The sequence below is a fragment of the Stenella coeruleoalba genome (assembly GCF_951394435.1).
Source record: "Stenella coeruleoalba genome assembly, chromosome: 9".
Lineage (NCBI taxonomy): Eukaryota > Metazoa > Chordata > Mammalia > Artiodactyla > Delphinidae > Stenella > Stenella coeruleoalba.
Genome location: NC_137155.1, coordinates 57808372 through 57835414, shown reverse-complemented (window position 1 = coordinate 57835414; position 27043 = coordinate 57808372). Strand labels below are relative to the sequence as shown.

At 41.3% G+C, this 27043-nt stretch overlaps 1 protein-coding gene across 5 annotated transcripts in view; it reads right to left on the bottom strand.

Moving 5' to 3' along the window:
* The window catches only part of CREB5 (cAMP responsive element binding protein 5), a 431741-nt gene that overhangs the window by 403963 nt on the left and 735 nt on the right, over window positions 1–27043 (bottom strand). For 2 of the 5 annotated variants that reach the window (XM_079931993.1, XM_079931994.1), the window contains exon 2: window positions 15984–16042. The gene's annotated coding sequence lies outside the window, so the exon portion shown is untranslated. Of the gene's footprint in view, window positions 1–9013; window positions 9220–15983; window positions 16043–27043 lie in introns of those variants that run through there. The other 3 variants (XM_079931992.1, XM_079931995.1, XM_079931996.1) reach the window with 2 other exon arrangements.

Sequence of the window (27043 nt, the reverse complement as noted above, 5' to 3'; positions counted from 1 at the left end):
ATCACACACACACACACACCCACAAAATAATTTTCAGCTTAATCAGAAGCAAAGAAATGCTAAGGAAACACTATAGGATTGTGGTGCATCATTGCTAAACAGCAAATTATAGCAAGAAATCAGGAGAGCAGGAACCTGACGTTAGTATGAACACAGCCACGGAAAGTCTACAACTGATTGGTTTTGAATCCACAGGTGTGGGAAATAATAGCAACAAATAATCGTAGCAAAATCTTCAACTTACTGTCATTGAAAAGCTATACAGGGAAAATCTAACGAACTACTATTCACTTAACCCCTTATTCGAACAAAAGCTGCGACATCACAAAGATATAAAAATAAAGGCACTGTTTCCACTTTTTTGTGGGAAAGTTCTAATTAGCTCTCTGCTCATATATAAACTATATAAGGTCACAACTGACTTCTGATTGACAAGCAATTTATGGATATCAGCAATTTACAGTCAAAACCAGTTGGCTGGAAGATATCAACTGAGTAAACAAGTTTAGTCTGAGTAAAGTTGAAAAATAAAAATCTCAGGAAAGCTTGTGGAAAAGAGAATTCTTACCTTACCTAGCATATTTCACATGCTTTGTAGCTTCCCCACTGTACTTCCCATGCTCATGAACATTATTTTACCCAGGAAATAATGGTCTTATTCACACACACACACACACACACACACACACACACACACACACACAAAACCTTCCAACAAAATGCTATCAAGTCCCAGGAAACTACAAAAGCAACATTAAAAGTCAGTGTAAAGTAAGAATTCCATTTGTGAATCTCACCTATGAAACTACAAGATCGTTCTCCTGGAACCAACTACAAAGTTCCCTTTCTGCTTAATAAGTGTAATAAACATCACCTTACCATTATCTGTAGAATAAAATCAGCAACGTGTTGCTTCCTGCAGACACCAAATCAAATTTTTTCTTCCTTTCTTTCTAGTATCTTCTTTTTCCCCAGCAAGATTAGGAAGAAAATAAAGCTTTGAGTATTGCCTCAATAGTTCAGACCTCAAGACTGTGAAACTAGCTCTCAGTAAGAAAAAAAAAAAAAAAAAAGAACAGGTCTGGTATTTTACAATCACTTCTGCAGCCCAGGGGTACCTCCTGGACTCCCGTACCTCCTCTCCTTCGGGCTCTAAATTTCTTTTAGTAATGAGACTAATTTTTCCAGTAGCCTTGAACTCCCCAGATTTAACTGACATGGAAAATGTGACTAAAAACTTGTAGAACTGTCTAGCCTCCAACCTTACACAGAATCAACTTTGTTGTATTGAAGAACACCTCGCAAGCAGCTACTTGCTCCTTCAGACTCCTGCACGACACAGCACAGAACACCAAATAACACTGCGCCATCTAGTTAGCAAGCTGCACTCTCCATTCCAGAAGGGGGGACACCTTCAAACCCTGGGACTTAAGGACTTGTCAGAGTTCAGCTGCTCTAAAGGTCCAATTGTTTATTTAAATAAAAAAAATATCGCTACTGAGATAATCCACATCTAGTGGATATGGGAAAATTTAGGTTATAATGGCACTACAAACTTTTACATCTAACTTTGATTTACAAGATAAAAGCAAGTTTTAAATTAAAAGGGCTTTCTGTTAATAGAGCTTATTATTCTGAAGACGGGGAATGATTTTCTTCGAAAGTTGTCCCTGGGTGCATGCCTATTATCTTTGCTTTTCCCCTTCCACTAATGAGCATTTATCTAAAGAGCCTGTTAATCCTCTGATGTGTGCTTCTGGTCAGAGGTAACAGTTTGAATAAAACCACTAATCACTGATCACTAAATCACTGATCATTAATCACACTCTCCAGTGCTGGTGACCCGGGCCATTTTCCCCTTTAGGTCTATGTATGCATCACAAACAAGGAGTTTAACATTTTAGATGCACATGTATTGTGTGGAGGTTATACTATTTCATCTCTAGATGTGAATAAATAATAAATACTGCCACAAACTTGGGGAAGGATGTCAATTAGACCCCAGACAGGAGTTTCACAAATGCCTACTCTACAGCATGGCTTTCACGCTGAAGAAAGTAGACCTGATTATAACAAAACATGTGTTCTTCAAGAAATTCCCACATACTCAGAATATAAATTTTCCTTTATTTAGCTTTCACCAACTCCAAATCAGAGAGCACTCAAATCTTCTGCACCCCCCACCCCCCATCCAAAAGCCTGTTAGGAAATCTCTTGTTTGATTTCTGCTGCACACTGCAGCGCCCCCATCCCCGAGTTCTTTTTACTTTTATCCCCTTAAACATGTCACACACAGTATTTTTATTTCAACTGCCAGATACGTGGATTCTGACTCAATTCAATGACTTAGTATTTAACTTCCTCTTTAAATATAGAAACTTAAGTTTAAGACACACGCACCAATTTATTGTATGGTACTTTGGGTTCGACGACTCACATTCCCTCACTTTGGAAATGAAACGTTTAGTCTTGAGCCTTTGGCTAAATTTGGTTTAGTCAGCATCCTCAATCATCCCTCTTCGGATAACCGGTCTGAGGAAGGCGCTATGTAAAATTAAGTACTTTGCTTGCAGCGAGTGTGTTGTTTTCCTAAGTCACCACAGGGACACTGTATTATCATAATGTCTCTAAACATTTCCTGAGATGCCTTTTCTATCAGAGTTGAGCATTTTTGCCCTGGAGAAGCGAGCTCGCTGGTGCCTTTCTTAAATAATAGAAAAGGGCAGATTGTGTGTGCGCTGAGCAGGCACCGCGCTCCCCTCAGCCACCAGAAGCTCTTACCCTCACTCCGGGGACTGTGATCTCCCCAGGGAAAGCAGTAAAAGGCGGAGGCAGGGCCAGAGTGATAACAGTGTGGGCGGGAGAAGGGGTGGAGAAGGAGGGGTCCGGGAGGAGAGGGCAATAAAGATGCCCAGGGAACTGGCGATTGTACTAGTACGTTGGGGGCTGGGGGCGGAAAGCATTGTTGCTTTGTCAGCACTTCTAAGCCCCCAACCCTTGAGTATCTGAAGCTGTTAATCAAACACTTACTGGCCTGCAGAATGACGTAATGGACCTGTATTCAGCCTTTATTCCCTGACACATGTCAGAGAGGGAGGGAAAAATAAAAATCAAACACTCAGCGGACTCTGACAACGAAATCTACAAGCAGCCCACTTCAGTTCCTGGCCTTGAACAAGCCTCAAGTGGAGGCTGCACTCGTTCAGGGAAAGTTGGGGTGGGCTAGATCAGAGGCTTTATCTACCAGATACCTCCCCACTACCTCCTCGAAATAAATCTATAGCAAAGGAAAAGCGGGATGCAGCCGCCGGAAGAAAACATCTCCTTGGTTCCTTTGTGCGTCTTGCCCCTCTAAGAACGTCTTGAAAAGTTTTAAGCGATTCCGTGGAGAATCTGCTGGAGAGGAAGACTCTGCCGCCGGGTCCTGAGAACTGCCACCGCGCCGCCGCGGCAAAAGCGGGAGCTGTCATTTGGGGCAGCGGCGGGGAAGAGGTAATGATGCCAGCGAGAACCGGACAGAGGCAAGAGGCGGCTGGAGGAGTGAAGGCGAGGAGAGCCTCGCCACGCTCGAGCCTTCCGCGCCTGGAGTGAAAGCCAAGTGCCCTCCAAGGACGATGTCCCCTCCCCCGGCGCGCGCGCCCACCACCTGCGGTGGGCAGCTCTGCGGAAGAGGTGGCAGCAGCAGGCTTGGCACCCGGGAGGGAGCTAGCCCCCCGTGCGCCCGCCGGTCCGTCCGCCCCCTAGGTGACCCGGCGTCCTCGCCGCGCCCGCTGGAAGTTTGCAAACTTTCTCCGGGGGTTCCGCCGCATCACCGGGAAGTTGGGGACGCGGGGGGAGGTTCCTGGCTCGCCGTCTCCGCTGCCGCCGCCGCTGCCGCCGCTTGACCGCACTTCTGGAGGGTTCCGCACCTTGCCAGGTCTCTGGAGGCAAACACACACCCCCGATTCATAACTGTTCCCCGTGTCAGGGAAACGCACGCGCGCTCCCACACACGCACGCACGCCGGGGCGGACACGGCGCTCGTTCCACGTTAGCATCCCTCCAGTCGCACGGCGCGGCGGCCACCAAGACGCGCTCCGGGACGGACACGGCGTGGGGTCTCTGGGATAGCCTCAGGACACAGCCGATTCCACAGTCCACCAGCATTTGAGGCCGGACTTCCCTCTGGTCCACCAAAGTGTTTACAAACACAGATCACCCTCCAAAAAAAATGCATCGCATCTTCCCTACTCCTTGCCCTGCGACCTGCCCACTGGACCAAGTAACCTCGCGGCTGCTGCCGAGAACCAACCCCTGCAAACAAGTACGCTCCCGAGATGGCTCCCGCGGCAAGTGCAACAAAAGTGTCTAAATGCAAAAGCCCCAGATGTGGCCGAGCCGTATTTTTAGGAACTTACCAAACAAGTGTGGAGAAGGCAAGAGCGGAGCCCGGGTGAAGGGACCACGTTGGACTGAGCAAAGATTACAATACATTCTATTTAGAGTGCATTACATCACCCCCCCGGTGACGTCACGTGGGATTCCTGAACTTCTAAATCATTGCGGTCCGTGGGGGAGGGAGGGAGGGGCGGGGCCGGCGCGCCGAGGGGGCGGGCCGCGCCCCGGCCCCGCCCCGCCCCCGCCCCAAGAGCGGACCCTGGTGCACCCGCGGGGGAGCGGCGGCGGCAGTGGCAACCGCGCAAGCAACAGCTTGCAGAGCCCAGCGCCGTGTGACACGGCTCCCTGACATTAGTGGTGTGAGTCAGCTTGGAAACAATCCTCATGGTTTCAGACAGGACCACGGAGGAGAGGCAGGGACACGGGCTGTCCCGTGACGAGGGCCTGGTAGCGTTTGAAAGGTGTGGGGATGGGGAGAGGTGGGGAGGGGGTGCTGAAGAATGCCGGAAGAGACTTTCTCCAAATAGAAATGCAGGACGCTCCCCCTTCCCCCACCAGCAGATGTCCAGCTCCTTTTTGCCTGCGACAGTCGTGACCTCATTACAATGTTCCCTGCATCCTGGCTTCTCAGAGCACTCATTCGACACCCCTTTTCACCGCCCGCCCCGCACCCGCCCCTCTCCACCTCACTTCCAAAGGAATAACTTCTTTATTGTGCACACTCACTTGGAATACACTGCCCCCACCCTTTCCAAGACCCCTGCTTCTCGCGTGTGAGAAGCTGGAACGAGAGTTGCTCCTGGGGGGTGGGGGGGAAGGTGAATCACAGCTAGAGCCAAGTGATGAGACTGATTTAGACTCAGCGTCAGAGCCGGAAGGGCCCTTGGCGATCACTTCCAGAGCCTCGTCTGTAACTCGCCCAAGCTCACAGGCTGGCAAGTGGCAGAGCCAGAGCCAGAATGCAGGATCCGGGCCCCTGGTCTGCAGTATCTTCCCGACAATTCCTTGAGAGGAGGAGTCAGGCGCTTTCATCATCAGCCAAGTCACCATCACCATCCTCAGCTTAACTTCCATTCAGATGTTCTCTCTGTGAGTCGGACTCAAAGGGAAGGCACAGGCTAAATTACAGCATATCCCAGACGACCACTGTCATCCTCGCGGCAGCTCACACTTTACAAAGCAATTGCACCCACGTGGAACTAACTCCCTTGATTCTCACAACAGCCCAGCACAAGGAGCAGAAATAGGGCAGGTGTTATAATTATCCCCATTTTACAGGTGAGCTAAGGCAAACCCCAGGTTAAGAGGCTGGCTTGAAGCCACTTGATCAAGTGGTGGCACCAGCACCACCCCAACCCCTGTTTTCAAACCTCAAATCCCAACTGGGCTCTTTTCTAGAACCAGGGCTGAGCTTTACCTTCTCACGGGTTAGAACCTTTGCTAAGGATGTCGGGGCTTTGCTTAGGAACAGTTTAGATCCCATTAACAAACAATAATCATTCCTGACATTTATGTAACATCTGACATTTATATAGTACCTCTTATCCCAATGCATCACAACCATGACTGTGCAGTTTGCCAAAGAATCATGACTGGACTGGCTAGAAATTGTAATGCTTTGCCTGGATTGTCACATACTTCTGAGCTGGTTTTGACATACTAAATGGAAGAGCTTTGTGTTTCCTTCCTAAGTGTTTAAACAACTCTCTTCCCTTTAGTGTTTCTTGATACCACAGGGACTGCCGACTGTTCATTTCTCACAGCCTTATTCAGAACTCATCACTGAGTTTGCTATTTGCTGTCTTCCACATGTGCCCCTGAAGGAATTGCAGAAGAAGGGCTCCAGCCCTAACTTGAATCTTAACCAATAAAACGTTAAATATGACAGCTCAATTACTTGGGTTGACGGAAGGAAGCAACAGCCTCCTTGCCCACATTCCCACTCAATTATCAGGACATCCTTTTCCAGTAAAGCAGGAATCTACCTCCTTCTCCCTCAAAGAAAAAGTGTAAGCCAGACCAGGAGCAAGCTTGAGGCAGAAAAGGAATGCAGCTTGATGTAGCAGTGCTAAGTCTGAGAGCTTATCTTTTTTCCCAGCTAATAGGTGGGGACCAAAGGAATAGAATGGAGAATTGAATAAGCAAAGCTGAGGTGATAATCAAAATATTTAAAAACCTGTAAGTAATTAATCACCATATAAAATTTAAAACATTTAATTCCCAGTATTCTCTAAACAGAAGCAATATATATGAGTTTTAATGCAAGTAGTTCACCAGTTTCTAATACTATCCAAATCAGTTGTTGGTCTTTAAAAACTGCTGCTGATCATTTGTTTGACATGCTGTCACCAGGTAAACAATGCCCCTGTCCGAGCCATGGTTGACAAAGGAACACACATGGAACTTTTCCAGTGACCTCCTCAATAACTTGATAATCATTAGGTTACTTGGAGTCTCAATGAGCAGATAATCTCTCCACATCAGCAATATTGTTCATGGTGCTGACTCATCTGTCAGCTTCTGCAGAACTGACAGCAATTTCATTCACAATGTTTCTAAGCCATTGTATTACAGTTTTCTATATATTCCAGATCTCTGTTACCAACTAAGTCCCACACACACACACACAATTTTTTTGAATGTAAACTGAAGAAGAGAGGTGGTGTTTATAAGTGTGGACTCCAATGTCAGGCTAACAGAGTTCAAATCATGGCTCTGCTACTTCAGTTTTAAATAACCTCTCGGCCTTAGTTTCCTCATCTTTGTAATGGGACTGGTGGTGATAATTATACTAATTCAAAGGAGTTAAGAATTGTGCTTGGCACAGGACAAATACTACATAAGCACTTGCCCTCATTTTTATCAATGAAAATAATGTGGCTAATGCCATGACAGGAGGATATTCAGTGATTTTAGCAAACTTGACCAAATAGATGAAAAGACAACCTGTTTCCCTATACTTCTCCTAGCCCCACACTAATCCCTGCATGCATCATCTGTACCAAGCAGGCTCTCGCCTGTCAAACCATGCCAACAGAGCCCTCATATTTGTGGACTTGAATTTTTGCATGCCTCGTGCTCACCCCATCTCTTTCAGGATCTGTCACAGCCAAAGTCCCATGGAGACTGCAGTTTCCAGAAGCAGGGGTACCTCAGCTGGTGGCAGCCATAACCTGGGGCATTTGCCTGCTGGGGTGCCAGCACCACCTCCAAGAATGCCACCTCACCCACTGGGATTCCACCCATTATGGCCTGGGGGATATGTGGAGACAGAGACCCTTACACTAGAGTCAAGGTAAACTAGCTGGGGTACCACCATCCAGGGTCCTCTCCACCCCCACCCTACCTACCTCCACGGGGTAGGGGCACAGGCAGGGCACAAGCCTGCCCATAAGGTACCACATTCATTGGACCTATGAAGAGCTGGCTTGTACCTACACTGACAAACGAGAATAGGTGAGACCCCTGTTAGACCAGAGGTTAACCCTTTAGTTGATGGATCATGGGGCAGTCCAAGGAAGAGGCCTGGGCAGCTGGGCCAGTGGGGTAGCCAAGAGGTCAGAGCAGTGGGTATATACTAACCCTATGGAAGAATTTTAATATTTTAACAAGTTTACAGCCTTACCAGTGCTTACCCACTGAATATGAGGCCTGAGGAGAACCATCCCAAGGGTTCTCAGATGGGGAGAAATCCTTTTGCCTCATGCTTTGGATTCAGTCATTTCTCCAACATTCAACAAAGGTTGACAGGCCTGCCCAGTACTGGGGAGGGAAAAAAGAAAAGGGGTCTCCTTCCCAGCTCCTAGGCTCCTGCAGAGGTTCTCAAACTTAGTGGCATAAGAAGCACTTAGGTAACCTGTTAACTCCCTGACTTCCCCAGGGATTTCTGTTCAAGGATCTGGCATTGGGCCCAGGATTCTGCATTTGTGGTTCTGAGGCAAGTGTCTGGGGACCCCACTTCGAGTGACTGTGATCTAGTGAATTCATAGACGGGCAGTGACCTGGGACGCCGGGGAGGGAACAGGAAGAGTCTGCTGCCTGCAACACTAAGAAAAAAAATTAAAAAGAAAAGAAAAGAAAAAAAAAAGAAAAAAAATGACCCCAGGTTCATATGCTTAAGATCAATCCTCTAGCTGCTTCCCATAAAGACACATAAAGCCCTAGAGAAGTCTTTCCCTCGTCCCTTCTATACATACACGACTTAGAGGGACCTTTCCCATTTATTTTTCACTCAAGACTTTTCTCTCCTGTTGCTGAGCACAGGTTCCGGACGCGAAGGCTCAGCGGCCATGGCTCACAGGCCTAGCCGCTCCGCGGCATGTGGGATCTTCCCGGACCAGAGCACGAACCCGTGTCCCCTGCATCAGCAGGCGGACTCTCAACCACTGCGCCACCAGGGAAACCCAATTCAAAACTTTTCTTAACAGAGTTAACAGTGGTAATAGGAAGACTGTTGCTGGGTTTGTGATTAAACCCATTGCTATGGGACCACTGGGAAGTTTCCATCTCTTCTAAGATAAATCTTACCCTGGTTTCTTCATTGTCTTATTTGAAGAGATAAATATTTTCAAATAAATGGAACTGCAAAACTCATCCAAAGACAGCAACAACCACAGCACGGCTGGCTAACACTTACCAAGCATTTACTCTGTGCCAAGGCTTGTACGAAGACCTTTATGTGTGTTCTTTCAGTTACTCCTCACAATAATCCTATGAGGTGGCAGGACCCATTCTCATTTGCAATGAGGAGCTCAAGTCTTAGAGCAGTGAGCAGAGTGCCCAGCTGGGCCAAGGCGGAGGGAGGAGAAAGCCCCAGACCACTCGAGCCAGTACCAGCGCCATGTCCTATGGAACACAGAGCATGCGCGCGCGCGGGAGCACAGGCGCTTTGCGCAGTAAGCGCGTTCACTGTTCCCTCCCACCTAATTTGCATGCAGCGCTCCAGGCGCTTCCTGACGCACAAAATTCTATTGGACCGGTGATGCATGGGAGTCTGTGAGACGCGAAACAGCTAAAAGGGAAGCATTTTTCCTCTGAGGTGAGTGGGATGGGGGTGAGGCGGACGCTGAGAGCCCTGAGAGACCATGCTTACCTTGCAAACCAGAACCTTCTTGGAACTCAGAAAAAAAGCAGAGGCGCTCTAAGACACCCAAAAGACTTAGGAATCCTATCTTACTCTTGTTAGTCCCTGTGTTGGGCAACTAACCACTTAAACTGAACATGATCACATAGGTGGAAAAGGAAGGATAGAGCTGCCCTTACTGCTTTTCCTTTCAGTCTTTCCTTAGAAGTAAACAGAAGGCAGAATGTTGGTGGAACGTGTGCACGTGTGAAATACAGCTGAGTTCACTTTGCGCAGCATTTGCACTGTGCAGGTAAGAACAAAATACGTATGCACATAGCAGCCGTGAAATACAAATTGTGTGAATTCAGTGATTCCATATAGAAGTTAACGTATTTACATTCAAAACTGGCATGCACAATATAAAGATGAATGGTAAAATGCTAATAATTTAATATTTTAATTTTTTGTTACTTTGAACAACATTAAATAGTAAATTTAGGGACTTCCCTGGTGGTCCAGTGGTAAAGAATCTGTCTTCCAATGCAGGGGACGTGGGTTCTATCCCTGGTCAGGGAACCTAAGATTCCCACATGTGGCGTAAGCCCACGCGCCACAACTGCTGAGCTCGTATGCCTCAACTAGATAGCCCACGGGCTGCCAACTACAGAGCCTACGCACTCTGGAGCCCAGGAGCGCAAGTAGAGAAGAGAAAACCCACACGCCACAACTAGAGAGAAGCCTGGCAACGCAAGGGAAAATCCCACATACCGCAACTAAGATCATGAGTGCCGCAACTAAGACCAGACGCAGCCAAAAAAATAAATAGTAAATTTAAAACACTGTGACAAGTTGAGAGATTGACTATGAGAGAGAGGAAAACCTTTCTACTTAATATCTTTAATGGCACTTTTCCGCAGACTTTTGAACAAGGTGCTCTGCATTTTCAGTTAGCTCTGGGTCCAGGAATTATGCAGCCAGCCCTAAGTACAGCCACATGATTGATGAGATCCGCCATGCCCCCAGATCCACGCTCACCATACTCAGAGTAACAGCAAGCAGAGCAGGAGGTCTAACAGCCTCAGCTTTGTCACTTACTAAGTGTGTGACCCTGGCCAGTTTTTAACCTCTCTGAACTTCAGATTCTTCGTCTGTAAAACGGAGCTAATGTTAGCATCTACCTCCCAGGATATTGCAAGGATTCAATAAGTTAATATATGTAAAGTGCATAAAACAATGCCTGGCACATAATAATTACTGGAAGAAATGTTAGATACTGTTATGCCTTAATAAGGTTTTGGAGAGAATTTCATAAAATAATCCATGTCAACTGCTTAGCACCAGGCATGTCGTTTAGAATATGTTCAGCAAATGTTCATTACATAAAATTGCATGTAAGCTGTAATATTGCAGTTCTGTGGATTAGAATAAAGGAATCAATCCCATTTGTCCTCAAATTAAGAGCCTTCATATAAGCCACTTGTATTTGAAGCACAGTTAGATTAACAAATCTGCCCTGAGTTTGTGGGCAACAGCAGTTTTACACAGGCTGATGTTCTAATTGAAACCATCACAATTTTCCCTTCCAGTCTTGACATACAAATGCCTTTTTACACCAGCAGTTGTGTAATTATTAACTCTTGTGTGGTTTAGATTTACTGCAGTCACTTCTTAAAATCCTAACAGGTAGAGCTCTAAAATGCTATACTCTTGAATTGGAGGACGGGGTGCGTGTCAACTCTGAAATGTTGTTTAACAAGGGACAACCTGGTCACTTGGCTCAAGCTTGGGAGACCTCGTCTGGAAGGCCATCAGTTGCTGATGGCTTGACCTATTCCTTTAAGGAATTATCGTATTCCCCACATTATAAAATTTCATGTTTTCTCTTGAACTGGTCTGAAAATCAAAAGCTTCACCTATCCCGAAGGGTATTAGAGTGTTAACATCCCTATAAAAGTTACACTTATCTTAATGTGTTCCTCTTTTATTTTTTAAAAGAGAGACTTGATTAAATGAAAAACTACTCTTGTTTTTTTTTCCCCTGCCTTAGTATTAAGTAAAAGAGATTGACACCTGCTCTGAATAATGACCCGGAATAATAGTGCTGTGTCAGCACACTCCAAAAATTTTAGTAATTTCCTTAAAGATCAATGGTAAGCGGAAAGTAACGGTTTTACAATAATTAGGAGTGTTTTATATATAGGGAAGGTTCATTTAGACTAAAACAGTATTGATATCACATAAATTAATATTGAGTGTCACCTCATATGAACTGATATTTCACATACCACTTCTTTTTATATCATCGTTACCCACATGTTTAACTCATGTACTGCTGACGTGGAAGGTTACTCTCATCTCTTTAGGAGCATTTACAAGTACTTTATTTAAATGATTCTCGAAAATTTCAGTAGCTTTTAAACCTAATTGATCTGTGATTCCTCCTCATTCTTACATGATACAGAATATTTAAAACCTGGAAAGTTATTCTCAACCTCATCTGAATCATGAAAATTGCCCACTAAAGGAGTTAGAAAATATAAAGCTTCCCCATTTCTCCCCACTCCCCCACCCTGGTTTTAAAATATTCTGTCTATAGCTTTCACAACACTGCCCTTACTTGACACTTAAAGAGAACATGTACGAACAGTACACTGGAACATTGTGCTCTTTAGAAAAATCATCTATTTTCAAGACTGCTGTGGCTATTTAATGCTAAGCCAAAGTCTGAGGGGAAGGAAAGAACAGTATTATTTGTGAGCACTAACTGTGGTTCAAGCCCATGATATATTTTATCTCAGTGAATCCTGACAACTCTGGATGAAAGATGTTATTACTCCTATTTTATTGATGGGCATATTAAAACTCAGAGAAGCTAAGTAATTTGGCCAAGGCCACACAGCTAATAAGTGAGGCAGCTGGGTTTCTAACCTAGTCTGATTCCAGAATCCCCATTTTCCATCACATCCTGCTGCAATGGCCTTTATTTCCAGATGCTTTGTCTCTCCTTTCACTCTCCTGCATAACATTATTTTGTTTTGTTGAGCAACCCACCCACACATATATACACAGAGGTTGAAAGCCACTGTGCCTCTCAGTGATCATTGTGTGGGAGTCATATCCTTTCATAGGCTGAATCCTGTGTTTGTGGGGGAGCAATAGACCTGTTTGATGAAGAACAGAGGGCCCTGCATAGCAAGATCCTGGCCATTATTGGTGATCCAGGCATATCCAAGTCCCATATGTGCTGGGGGGACTGTGGGCAAGAGAGCCAATGGCTGCCCTGAGCATTTATTATGAGAGTGGGCTGCTGAATGAGGCTTTGACCTTAGCTCCACTACGGAGACAAATCAGCAAAGGCAAAGAAGGTGGAGGTCACTGGTGTGGAGACTGGAAGGATACTCAAAACACTGACTGAATTTGCCAGAGGAAGACAGATGCAAAGATAATTAAGATTGCTGGGACCCTATTTATTGCTGTCACTGCAGTAGTTGTTCATCCGTTTCCTTTTATGGACTCAGATCTGGGGGATGCTACATAAAAATAAAAGGTTTAAATTAGAATAACACCTTGAGGGCTTGTTCTTTCTCTCCATAGCCAAAGAGGTCCCTTATGGTCTCTCTTTCATTTTTTTAATGGAAATATTTTTATTATTTCTGCACATTATGAAAGTAATACATGCTTGTAAAAACCTCAAGTAATACAGAAGTGTTTAAAACAGAAAGTAAATGTCTCCCTATAATCCATCTGGAGATAACCACTATAAAAGTTTGATGACTGTCCTTTCAGAAATTGTATCATACATGTAAGCATAAATTCCATGAATGTGGTCAGACTACATACTCTGTTCTCAAACTGCCTTTTCCCATAAATTGGTGTTAAATTTTACAATTTATTGTGACATTTATCTATAGGAATATTATAATATGGCATCATCCTTTTTCATGGTTATATAGGATTCCATTTTGGGGTTTAATCAATTGACTATGAATAGATATTCATATAGTTTCCAGTTTGTTGCTATTATAATCAGTGCTACAATGGATACCTGTTACTTGAACACACATATGTGACTACTTTTCATAGAAATGGTGTTGCAGGTTCACCGGCTATGCATGTTTTGAATGTTGTTCCATATTGCCATATTGCTTGATAGCCTTTCAGAATGGTAGCACCAATTACTGTCTGGCTTACAAGCAGCAAGAGGGCCCCCCACCCCCACACTCTTATCAATAGGGGCATCTTTTAAGAGTAATGAAAGTCTTACATGAGATATCAAACAGATGTAGGTCTGCCTTATAAGCAGAACTAAAACTGATGGTTTCCACAAAGAATCCTACTACAGATGCAAGAGATTTTAATGACAGAATTCACACTCATAAATCATCAAACAACAGCTAACTCTGATTGTTAGGAATCAGTGTAAGTCTGTCCCACACATCTCATTCAATTAGAATAACCCTGTGAAGCTAATATCACTATTATCCTCTTCCATTCTAGAGGAAACTGAATTATAGAGAGGTACAGCAACTTGCCTAAATGGCTGACAAGAGGTGAAACTGGGATTTTTTCCTGCATTTTTTAAATTGAGATATAGTCGATGTATAATATTATATAAGTTTCAGGTGTACAAAACGCGGATTCACAATTTTTGAAGGTTATGTTCCATTTATAGTTATTATAAAATATTGGCTATATTCCCTGTGTTATACTATATATCCTTGTAACTTATTTATTTTATATCTAGTAGTTTGTACGTTTTAATCCCCTACCCTTGTCTTGCCCCTTCCTGCTCCCCTCTCCCCACTGGTAACCACCAGTTTGTTCTCTTGTATCTGTGAGCCTGTTTCTGTTTTGTTATATTCACTAGTTTGTTTTATTTTTTTGATTCCACATATAAGTGATAGCCTACAGTGTTTGTCTTTCTCTGTCTGACATATTTCACTTAGCATACTACCCTCCAAGTCCATCCATGTCATTGCAAATGGCAAAATTTCATTCTTTCTCCACATCCTCACCAGCATTTATTTGTGGTAAATAGAAAGAACATAAAATTACTTACCTTTTTAAGTATACAATTTGGTGGCATTAACTTACATCCACACTGTTGTGTAATTATCACCACTGTTTATCTATTTCCAGAATTTTTTCATCATCCCAAATGGAAACTCTGTACATACTAGACAGTAATTCCTCACTTCCTCTCCCCCTGGAACTGGGATTTGAACTCGTGAAACCTGAGGTTAAAGCCCAAGGCTTAAATACCAGAGTCTAACTGCTTTGACTGGTTCTACCATTTTCTCCTTCATTGTGCACTTGAATTAAACTCAGATTTTAGTGTTTTCTTTTTGTGAGTAGGTTCTTGTGTGGTAAAGGAATAGCACCCATGGAATATTTCCAGAATAATGGGAGGCTTTGTGGCAAAGGTAGGATTGTGAGGGCACAAATCAAGCCTCAGCATTGCCGACTTACCATTACTGAACTCATCCATGGTAATTCTAATTGTTAAACATGAAGACCAAGGTCTTATGTTAGGCTGATGAATCAGTTTTAAAAAAAAAAAGAGGAGAGCTTCCCTGGTGGTGCAGTGGTTGAGAGTTCGCCTGCCGATGCAGGGGACACGGGTTCGTGCCCCGGTCTGGGAAGATCCCACGTGCCGCGGAGCGGCTGGGCCCGTGAGCCATGGCCGCTGAGCCTGCGTGTCCGGAGCCTGTGCTCCGCAACGGGAGAGGCCACAACAGTGAGAGGGCCGCGAACCGCAAAAAAAAAAAAAAAAAAAAAAGAGGAACCATTTCTATCCTGATTCACTAATCCAAATAAACTGACCAAGGGGCAGCTATGGCAGGTATGGGTTTCCTTAGTGTAAATCCTCAATATCCCACAAAGTGGAAGGAGAGGGAGCCACTGTATCCTCAAGAGGCTGGCTCCAACCCAAGAGATCCAGGCAGATGGGGTCCTTACGTCTCCCCATCTCTTTGTGTTGGTCCTACCCTATCCTAAATTTTGCTTCCCGAATAGATCCTTCTGGAATACAGCAGCCATCACTCATTGCATTGTCAAGGGGTAAATGGCTGCCTTTTTGGAGAGGAATCCCACTCTGTAAATCAGCCACCAGGCACTGTTTATCCCACTGATGGATGTCACACATCCACACATATGGGACCTAAACCAAAGCTATGGACTTTTTTCCAATCCACATTTTTTCTCTGTATTTTTGATTTATTACATTGCTGTTTAAGAATAAGTTCTTTTTGGGAAATCATTTGCCATATATTATTTATCCCTCCAGTCCAAGGTACCGTCCTGAACAAGAAAACACTTCGAGAAAATGTATATCCTCGTGGCATTTAGAATGTATCATAAGGTAATCTGTCTTCATAAAAAGAGACCCAGATTTTTTCCTCTTTTTGTACTCACAGCCCAGTGAAATGAATAAAGGTAAATCCAGAACATAGAGAGGAGGAGAAGGGAAAAGGAGACAAAGATCAAGACAGGGACAAAACAGAAGAATACAGAAGTTGTGGCTTCATTCTTACAGTCTTACCTGCTATTCTTCAACTTGCCAAAAATAAAAAGAAATAATAGCATCCAAGAGTTATGGTCCTGTTTTAAAAATAAAAAGAAATTGCAATTAAAATGATTGAACTAAGTAGAACAGACACAGCAACCATATAGAAAAATATATATTTTTTCTGTGCAGTAAGTCTCTGATCTCATTAAGTTCCTAAATAATATCTTCCTGACATCGTGATTATTGAAATAACATGTTACTTTCATATTTATGACATTGAGAGATTATATTACTAGTTTATGAAAAATATGTTTAATTTGCCATTTTTAAATGACACTGATATAGATTAGTATATATTATAGAATTAGATACATATGCTATACCAGTTAGTTTTATATTTTATTATAAACATCCCCAACAGGTGCAAAAATACCATGTAAAATAAAACAAAAGATAAGGTATCTTATGACAATAAAAGCATATCTGCCCTGCATTCAAAAAGAAGGGAAAGTGTATGTACATTCCCATCATCCCACATTTCTCTTTCTAGAGCTTTATCTAACTCTTTCTGGGGCACAGTGCCATATATATGTATAAGCCTTTGTATCTTCTGATTAGAAGAAAATAAGTGTAGAATCATGTTTGCTACAGTCTGTTGCCAAAAGCCCATGTCTATAATCCATCATTAAAATGTGACAGTGTATGGCTACAAAGAAAGAAAAATCTCAGTTGTCATGCTCATTTGCAAATGTTTCAGGGGCTGGAGATTGTTTGGCAATCCTGCTGTTTCCAGGTTATTTGTGGAATGACCAGTTTAATTGAGCTGATGATTACCTTGTGCCTGCATTGCTCTTCTGACTTGGATCTTTATTTTCTGCAGTTGGCATCAATTTGTGCTGCGTGGCAAGGGAATGGCATGCATTCAGCAAGCCCAAATTCCTGAGTTCCAGCCCACCCCTTGTTTGCCTTTGCCAATCTGATTTCTGAGGAATTTGCCTAGAGTTGTTACAGGAAAAAAGAAAAAATGGAAAAGGAACTCCTTGCCCTATGTTACAGACCATTTCATAGAATACCTCCTTTGGTCTGACACTCTTGGCCCCAGTAAGGAAAAAGGGTTTTATGTCTTTATTGAAATTAAGGGCTGTTTAGGATGTTCTTTGTAATTGGAGCACATCCCACTGCATGTAGTACACAATGTAGACCAACCTGTTGCAACCTGGAGTGCAAGTCAGATATTTGCTACCCAACTGAGCCAGTGGAAAAAGAAAAGAGTCCGGGGAACCTTGGTTAACACCAACCTTGTCCTGACATGTACCAAGGCTGTAGCATGAAGAAAATTGAAAACAGAAACACCAGGAAGGTCAGTAAGAAGGCAGGGCCTCTCCTTCTTCCTTTACTTTGTTCCTAACAAATGTTCGTCTTCACCCACTCTAAATCATGTCACTTCAATGAAGACTATATAAAAGGGAAGTTCATACTGCAAAGCCAGTGTGGAGAGAAACTGCCCTTGACCGCTAATGGAAATGGCTGTATCCTGCTTTGGAGTGGGCTTGTTCCCCTGGAGAGTAGGTGAGTACCCCAAGCTAGTTGAATCTTGGAATCTGAGATTATGATGAGATCAGCAGACATCATTTAAAAGGGTTTGTGTTTATCTTCCATGAGAAGAGCCTGATATAGGCCCTTTGCCAAGGAAAATTTAGACAATGTTCCCAGGTACATGGTGAATTTCACCTCCAAATAGTTTCCTCTTAAATGCCCCCAGGGAAGTAATTTCAGTCCTTTTACTCTTTCAGAGAAGAGAGAGAAGCTCTATCCTTTCAAAGTAAGAAGGAAGATAACTTTGGTGAACATTTCCAAATACATAAAAGTCACTCCAATTAAAAAAAGGTGTAAAACCAACAAATGTGCTAAAACAAAACAGGAATGTATGATAATTCTTTTGTACTTCCTCTATGTAAACAAATAAAAATGCAAGGGTTAGAAGAGGAATATCCAAACAGGCTTCTTTTCCTGACAAAATTTTGAGCAATAATGCTTGATCCATGGTGAAACCAAATCAGACCTGAACACTCAACAGACAGGGCATATCACTGAATTACAGGGGGCACAGTCAAGTGCAGGTGAAGTCTGTGCCCAATGTTGAAAGATGGGGGACTCTCTCTTCATATGGAATTTATGAGAAGAAAGCAAAGCCTTCTAAATAATATCTTACTCTCCACAAGACTACATTACTTATGTTAAGGAGTAATTAATCTGAAATTAATATAGCTACTCCAGCTCTTTTTTTTGGCTAGTGTTAGCATGATATATCTTTCCCCATCCCTTTACTTTTAATCTATATATGTCTTTATATTTAAAGTGCATTTCTCGCAGACAACATATAGTTAGGGCTTGTCTCTTTTATCTACTCTCACAGTCGCTCTCTTTTAATTGGTGTGTTTAGACTATTCACATTTAAAGTGATTATTGATGTAGCTGGAATTATATCTACCATATTTGCAACTGCTTTATATTTGTTGCTTGTTCTTTGTTCCTTTTTTGGTCTGCCACTCTTTTTCTTCTTTCTCTGCTTTTAATTGAGCATTTTATATGATTCCATTTTCTCTTTCTTCTTTAACGTATCAATTATACTTTTAAAACAAAATTTTAGTGGTTTCCCTAGAATTTGCAATATACATTTGTTTACATCTTAATTCAAGTCCATGTTAACACTATACCACTTCACGAGTAGCCCAGGCACATTATAACAGAGAATTCCCAATTCCTCCTTATAAATTTGCCTTCCTTTCTCTTATCCATAAACTATAATTACCCAATATATTGTTGCTATTATTATTTTGAACAAACCATTTTCTGTTAGATGGTTGTTAATTTTCAGTTGTGAGGATGGGATTGATGACTTCCAAGCTCTACATACTGGACTGGAAGCCAGAAGTTGAGGTTAATTTACATCACATTTACAAGACTAGGAGAAAGCAGAGAAAGGGTAATTAAGATCTAACAGAAATAGTAAGGAGACCAGAATCCATAATCAATCATCAGAATATCAAAGTAACCAAGAAAAGTTGAAACAAGTGGGGAGATGGGTGGAAAGGTAGCAGAGAGAAGGGATAGGAGGAGAGATGTTTGAAAATCTAAAACTTTAAGTTTGTTGCTTTCTTTATGAAATGCAGAGTCTGAGGAAACAAGGTTTCTGAGAAGAGAGTCAGATCCAACAGAAATATTTGATGTTTCCTGGCTAAAAGGCATCACTATTTTGTGGGTTGAGGAAGATTGCTATACTTAAAAAGAACAAATGAGTAAACAAAAAAACAGCATTAAGCGTGAACTCACTAAAGCTGAAACAGCATCATGAGACAGACAAAGTCTGAGTTACGGGACTAAGGTGTCACCTGTACCTAGAAAATCCCTTCAGCACTCCCAGCCTCCTTTCCTGCACCTATGAAAATGAGGATGTGACTAGATAAACTGTAAGCTTGCTCTGCACTGAAATTCTAAGATTCTATGAAGGGTTAGATGCACAATGGAAAAATTGATCTATGATTGGTAAAGGGCAAGAGTGAATTTAAAAAGACCCAAGGGTGAAACCCTACAAGAGAAATATTGTATAACCCACAAAATAGTCACATATAATACTGGGCTGCCAAAAGCAAGAGCATGGTGTGTAGAATAAACCCTCCACTCGAGAATCAAAGAAGAGGCAACCATGCCATGGAGTCCCAGAAGCCAGAATCTTCTGAAGCTGAGTGCAGCCCCTCTGATGGAGAATGGGGAGAATAAGAGGGTTCTTTGGATATTCCCAAAACAGCCACTTTAGGAGAGGAAGGATGCTTTCTGGATGGACCCTGGCTAGGAATGCAAAGGTTACTGAGAAACACACCCCAAAACACAGAAAATAAAATTTCTCCTTAGAACAGGAAAGGTGAAGAGCTAACAACCCTAGAGTAGAAAAACATAAGTGAAAAAAAGGAGAAAGAGATGGGAGAGTCATTTGTTGTTCTGATATTTAATGAGAAGAACCACATCCAATCACTCCTGAAGCCACAGAAATACTTGGTGAATTAAGAGTGTCTGATAGGCAGCTGTCACCAAAGGGGGCACTGCAGGCCACTAACTGCCCACTGGAATTGGAGTAGACCTTACAGCACAGCAAAACTCCTCGTGGCACAGAGTTTTCTCTAGGCCAGTTGATCTGATTTTATTTATTTCATGTTATGATTCTATTGGAAAGCATGAAAATATTTTAAATCAGTTTTATTTTCTCATGTAATTATGTTCCAAAAGATTCATTCTGCAACATGTAATGGCATATTAGTGGTGACAAATGAAAGCCAATTAAGATCAGGGAAAGAAGAAGGAGAAAAAGGAGAAACATTACTGAGTGCTTATGTGCCAGGCACTGTGCTAGGCTATTCAGATGAGGTCATTTAATCCTCACATTGCCCTTTGAGAGAGGTGTGATTACTCTCTTCTTACACGTGAGAACAATGCGTAATTCCTGAGGCCACAAGTAAATTGCACTTATGGAAATCTATAAGAAGTCTGAAGACCACAGTGACACATATAAAAAAAGTTTTGATAAAATTATGATATAATACTAAATTTGAACAGAACACCAAATTAGAACAGAAAACCAAGTGATGATACAAATATAGTTTTATCCTATAAATAATTTTTAACTGAAAAAAATTAACAGCAAACACATTAATGTGACGGATGAGACTCTAAGTGGATTGTTTTCTCTATTTAAAAAAAGTCTAAAAAACAAAGTTATTAGCAAAGACTAAAAAATTCAATCAATAATAAAACAAATATAGCACGAGACATGTAATGCGTACTATATTATCTTCAGCCTCTCTTTCAAAGAGTTAAAAATGCATAAAGAAAGTTTAAGTTTGAGTCCAAATCATAAACTTGACTTGAACTCTGTTGTGAATTGCCAGGGAAAGCATTCCAGACTCTAAGAAACTTTGATTTTTTTTTTTTTCTTTCCCTTCATAGCATCGAGAAAATGCTGGAGGGCTTATAGGGCCCCTGGCATGTAAATTGTAGCCATCAGGAGAAAAACCCTCTGTATTAACAAGTGATGCTTTAGAAGTCATTTTCTTACAGTCCCTTACAATGCTGCCACAGAGACAGGGTAAAGATTGGACAAAGAATTTTTCTGGTTTGAAATCACTCAAGTAATGTAGAGGAAAAAGAAGCACTTTGCCAAAATTCCAAGGTTAAAAGTAATAAGAAGAGAGGTGTCTGTCAGCATTCAGAAGAGTTTTGTAAACAATAGATGCAAGACATCAGATCCTCCGAAAGAAAAGATTTCTTTTCAGTGCCACTTTTGGAGAATGATCAGTAACGTATTTCATTTCTGGTTTAATAAGGTTATTAATGATTTCTTTTTTTTAAAAAAAGAAAAGTAGTATTTTCTGAGAAGGTAGGCCGATAAGCATTCGTGTAGTAAAGAATAGTGTGCTTTTTTATGAACAGTCTACACAGTAGAATAAAACACTATCTACATGAGCTTTCACACAGCAGAGCAATTAATTATCTTCGTGAACACTGTTCTCACTGAAACTTATTAAAAGTCTGATTCATCCACAAAGCCCCAGGCAATCATCAATTGCCTCATAATACAAAAGAAAAATAAGCTATGGTTATGTTCTCATTTAATATCCTAAGAAGATCCTCTTTGCCCTCTGTCTTTGTTTCAAAATATCTCTATTAAGAGTTAAAAAAAAAAAGAGAACCTTCCACTTGACGTGAAATACGTTATGGCAGGGAACCGTGGGAGTAAATTACAGAGCCTCCAGGATACCAGATTAAGAAGAGAAGCTGGACTTTCTCAAAGACACACAAATCATTCAACATGGAGCACAACAGGGCATACAGTGTGTTATCGATGCCGAGTTCCAAGCACCATTGTTAATACAGACCAGAAGAGGAATTGTCCATTAAATAATAAAGGGGGAGGGGAGAGAACGTTCAGACTCCAGCGTTAAAAAGCCTGCAGCAGAGGAACGCTGGTTTCACAAGTTTTAAACAGCTTAAGAGTTATTAGTCTGCTTAGAGTTTTGGTTTCATGCAACTCTCCCAAATATCAACTTAATGACTTCTAAGCAGAGACTATAGTTTATGAACCATGTATTTTTTTTAAAGTTTAGTATAGTTAACAATATCAATAGCGCCCTCTACAGGAAGTTTCAAACGCACAACTTCGGTTTTCTTACATTTGAAAAAATGCTAATAAGTAAGGTGAACACCGTCTGAGAACAAGATGAAAATTGAATAAAGTTGATAAAATTGAAAAAAAATGTGAAATTCGGTTGACAAATGGAGATTTAGGAATTTGTAATGAAGCAAAACAAAACCACAGCAGATAGCCCTAGGTCGTTTTTTTTTTTTTCTAGGTCATTTTATATTGGGGTGTGTGTGTGTGTGTGTATATATATATATTTTTTTCTTTTATTGGTGGTGGTGGTGGTGGTGGTTTGTTAACATGCAGTCATTTGAGACAGGATCACTGAAATTCCAAATGTCTTTTCTTTCTTTATATTGAAACCTCAAAAACATATTTGCTTTCCCTATTCTAAGATTTGCTAGTTGCAGTATTGTACAGTATTACTCAGATTCCTTTTAATAGTGTTTCCTTTTTTTAGAATGAATAATGAATACACATATATTTCAAATTATGCATATTTTCCTAATATGCAGTAAAGATGCTTAACTTGGAGCTTTTGCATGTGAGAAAGTCCGGATGCTGATAAGATACACCTCTATGAATCCTAAAAATGTGTCTGTTTCATAACTATGGATTGTTCCTCTCCATGATCAGTGGTTTCAAATCCAGATTCAGATGCCAAGACCTGCTTTAAGAAATCATTACAACTAAATTTTCTACTCATGTCACTACAGCCTTGGAAGTCAGCAACACAGGCTTCTTATCTCACAGCTGTAATACATCGAATGACCTTGTGACAGTGATTTAATCTCACCTTATTTTAGCAAGTTATCACAATTTGGGGGAAATTGACTTCTGATTTCAGAGTTATCTCAAGAGTTACTAGGAGTGACACAACAAACGCCAGCTCTAAGAGTGGAAGCACTATTATTTTGTGTGATCCATGAAGACATGAACAAGGAGTTCAGAGGCTCAGTTTTAGTTTCCACTTGGTTGTGCCTTTTTAAAGTCAATGAACTTTTCTGGGCCTTAGTTCCTTCATCAGAAAAAATAATGAGAAACTCCTGTTTGGAGAAATATTTAGAACTGGGTACCTAGCAATGCTGGATGAAATATCATAAACATCTTTTTAATAGTTGAGCTATTAAGTAAGGAAGGGTAAACAAATAGTTGAACTGAAGAGAGCTGCAAAACAGGTGTTAGCTGAATCTGAGCCTATCCTGCCAATCTTTATAACCAAGAGGCTTAGATTTTAATGGCCACACCGGGGCCAAAGCAAGATGGGGAATTGGAACTGAGCCCTCATGTAAAGCCAGAATAATGAAAGGATGCACCTTCCAAATTAAACCATGTGAAGGGAAACAACAAGGAAGTCTTCTGTCTCAGCCTAGGCTCTGGGTTGGAATATTACATCTTCCCTGAAAATTTATAACCACAAGCCTGTTGGAAATTTGGGGTTAAGTTGATACTACCTGGGCAGTCCAGGAAACCTCAGGTCAAGAAGTTAACCCAGGGGCTTCCCTGGTGGCGCAGTGGTTGAGAGTCCACCTGCCGATTCAGGGGACACGGGTTTGTGCCCCGGTCCGGGAAGATCCCACATGCCGCGGAGCGGCTGGGCCCGTGAGCCATGGCCGCTGAGCCTGCGCGTCCGGAGCCAGTGCTCCGCAACGGGAGAGGGCACAGCAGTGAGAGGCCCGCGTACCGCAAAAAAAAAAAAAAAAAGAAGTTAACCCAGTGTGGACCCAGATGAGTAGTGACGTGCAGGGCCTGGCAGAGATAAACACAGATTCCCTCTGAGAGACTCACCCTCAACTCGGGTCTTGCAGGATTCCTACAGATAAAGCTGAAGAGGCACTCAAAATCCAAAATTATGAAGTACATGGGGAAACAGGTCCCATGAGTGAGAGTCAGCAGAAACAGTAACAGCTGAATTAGACCACCAAGAATTTTGAATATTGGAATGGATGATACAGAACATAAAATAACCAGGTATAAAATGTTAATGAAATAAATACAGAATTAAAAACTCAAGAAGGTAGTGATACTTTAAAATACTAGGCAGATTTGAAACAGAACCAAATATTTTAAAAACTAAAAATGTAATTTAAAAGCACAATGGATAACTTCATAGGTTAGTCAGTTGAAAAACAAGTTAGCAAAATGGAGGATAACACTCAGGAAATTAACCAAAACACAGAAGAGAGAGGGGGAGACAAAGAAATGGTAACTGTGAAAGAATATTTATGAGAAATGAAGGATAGAATAAGACACTTGATAAAGGTCTAATTGAAGTTCATGATGATTTCAAAGAAAATGCCAGTAATAATGGCATAGAATTTTTGAGAACAGATGAAAGACATGAATGTTCAGATTTAGAAAGCACAAATCCCAAGGAGGATAAATAATAAGAAACTCATATGAAGACCCAGTACAGTAAAGCTGCAAGACACCAAAGACTTAAAGAAGACTTAAAGACAGTATTGAAAGCACCTAGAGGGAAAAAGACAGGTTATCCATAAAAGAATAGTTAAACTAGCAGCAGACTTTTCAACAGCCACAACAAAGAGCGGACTATAGTGGAATAAAATCTACAAAATGTTTAGAGAAACAATCAACCTAGAATTTTACATACAGCAAAAATACAAGGGTGAAATAAAGACATTCCTAAAAGTGATGTAGTATATCACTGCATCGGTGATGCAGTATATCCGGAAGACCCTCAGTTAAGGAAATTTGAAGGGTAAACTTCAGAAAGGATAATGATCATGGAAGGAAGGTCTGAGATGCCAGAAAGGAAGATAAACAAAGAAAATGCAAATAAGTGCGTGAATCTAAACAAACACTGACTGTATAAAACAATAATATTAATGTTTAAATCAGGAAAGTAGAAAAAGGTGGCCCCAAATAGTGGACAACAATATTATGTTAGATGCAAGGGGAGTGATCAGAGTAAGCAGATACACAGATATATGAATATATGTATGTAAATATATAAATCATTTTGAATGGAGCTCTTCTGGTGGATGTGAGGGCAGGAGATTCCTACCAGCTGGGGTGCACCCAGGGGCTTTGAAGAATTAGCTGGAAACTCACTAGACTGTATTATATCTATGCAATGCTAACATTCTGTATCTATTATTTTGTTTTTTGTAATATTCATATTTTTATTTTAAAAATGATTATAAAAATCCATCTACTCTCTTTTTTCATTCTCATGCACAAGGCTTCTGCCACTGACTTCAAAGGAGAACAATTTAGTTTAACAAAAGCTGCACAGGAATCATGTCTGTGGTTACTGGGTTAACTAGCAAAGGTGATTATCCATGAGCAAGATTCTTGATTGTTTTTTTTTTAATCTGTCTTAAAAAGACAACTCTGCTTCCAAGTAAGAATTGCTTTCAGAGGACATAAATACTCGTTATCTTTCAACTATTTAATATATATTTATGTAGTTTAAAAGTCAACTAAGTGCATGTGTTTGCTGTAGTGCTATTTTATCATTGTTTCTTTTAAACTATTATATACGTTTATTTAAAAAAATACAGGTGCATATAATCAGTGAAAGACTCTTCTGAAAGAAAACTAATGTTAATACTTTTGTTGTTTTTTTAAGAGCGAAATCTTAATTACATAAACTCTGGTTTGGTATTTTTCAGTAAATCTGGAATATTAAAGATCTCTAGATTAAGATAAAGAGAGGTACAATTCGAATTTTTCCTACGTAATTATTTTAGTTTTAACAACAAGGAAATTTACAAATTTGAGTTTCAGTCAGTCACAGCATTCACTGGCAAAGGGTTTCACAGGAACTCAGATTAACTCTTTTGATTTACTTCAGTAGGAAAAAAAAACTGGAAAATACTTCTGAAGTGGCCTTGTTTTGATGTCCTGCTTTTCTGTTTGCACCAAGTATGCTGTGTCTCTCTAATGATTACTAAACTTATCTCCTTGTCAGACAGCAGCTAGTAAACAGAACGTTTCCAAGATATTAAATGAATAATCTCTCTTTTGTTTTTTAGGTTAGGAGAGGTAACTACTTTAACAGTTCAGGTTCTTTTTAAAATGAAATGATCTGCATTCAAATGTGAAGATTCTAATGCTTGTTCATTTTTGGTTATCTGTAGGGTAAGGGTGGGAACCCTTATTGGAAGCATAATGCTGCAATACTTGGATAGGCAGCATAATTTTAAGCCACTAAATTTCGTGGTAATCTGTTACAGCAGCAATAGGAGACCAATACAGACACCATTCAAAAGACGATTGTAAAGCTGTCACATGTTGGGCTTTGAAAGCAAATTTGCTGCCTTTTCTTCCTCTGTTATGATATCCTACGCTTGTTTCCACTAGCAGTAACGCACACTGGGATTGCTGTTGTTAATCTTGCAATTGTACTTTTCCAGTTAAAGACACGAGACCTTTGGCCTATTTTTCATTCTCAGGGTGTCCAGTGGGTGGCCTGTAATGTCTCCCTGCTAACCCTAAACAATATTTCATCCCATGTAACAAGCACTCAGCTCAGACGGTCGTCTGTGCAAATGCCACAAGGAACAACTCCCATGGGACCCAGGAAAGTATTCATTTTCCAGAGAGAATTAAAGCCTACATTGATAATATCTAAAATAAGGACACCTTAAAATGTAAAGAGTGATGAGGTTATTTCACCCTTAAGTTATACTTTTAGGAAAAAGCAGAATTTAAATTTTAAGTTATCTGTATGCCCACTTAACACTTCAAAGAAAGAGAAATCCAACTAATGAAATGTATCCTAACTTCCTTCTCCAGCTTCTGTACTCCCCAAATTGCTACGCTTTTCCAACTACCTTTTCCATTCTTCGGCTAATTATCTGATGTAGAAGCTTTGGAGTGATATTTTTCTCCCTCTGATTCTCACCTCGTCCTCATTTCTCTGGGTCCCCTC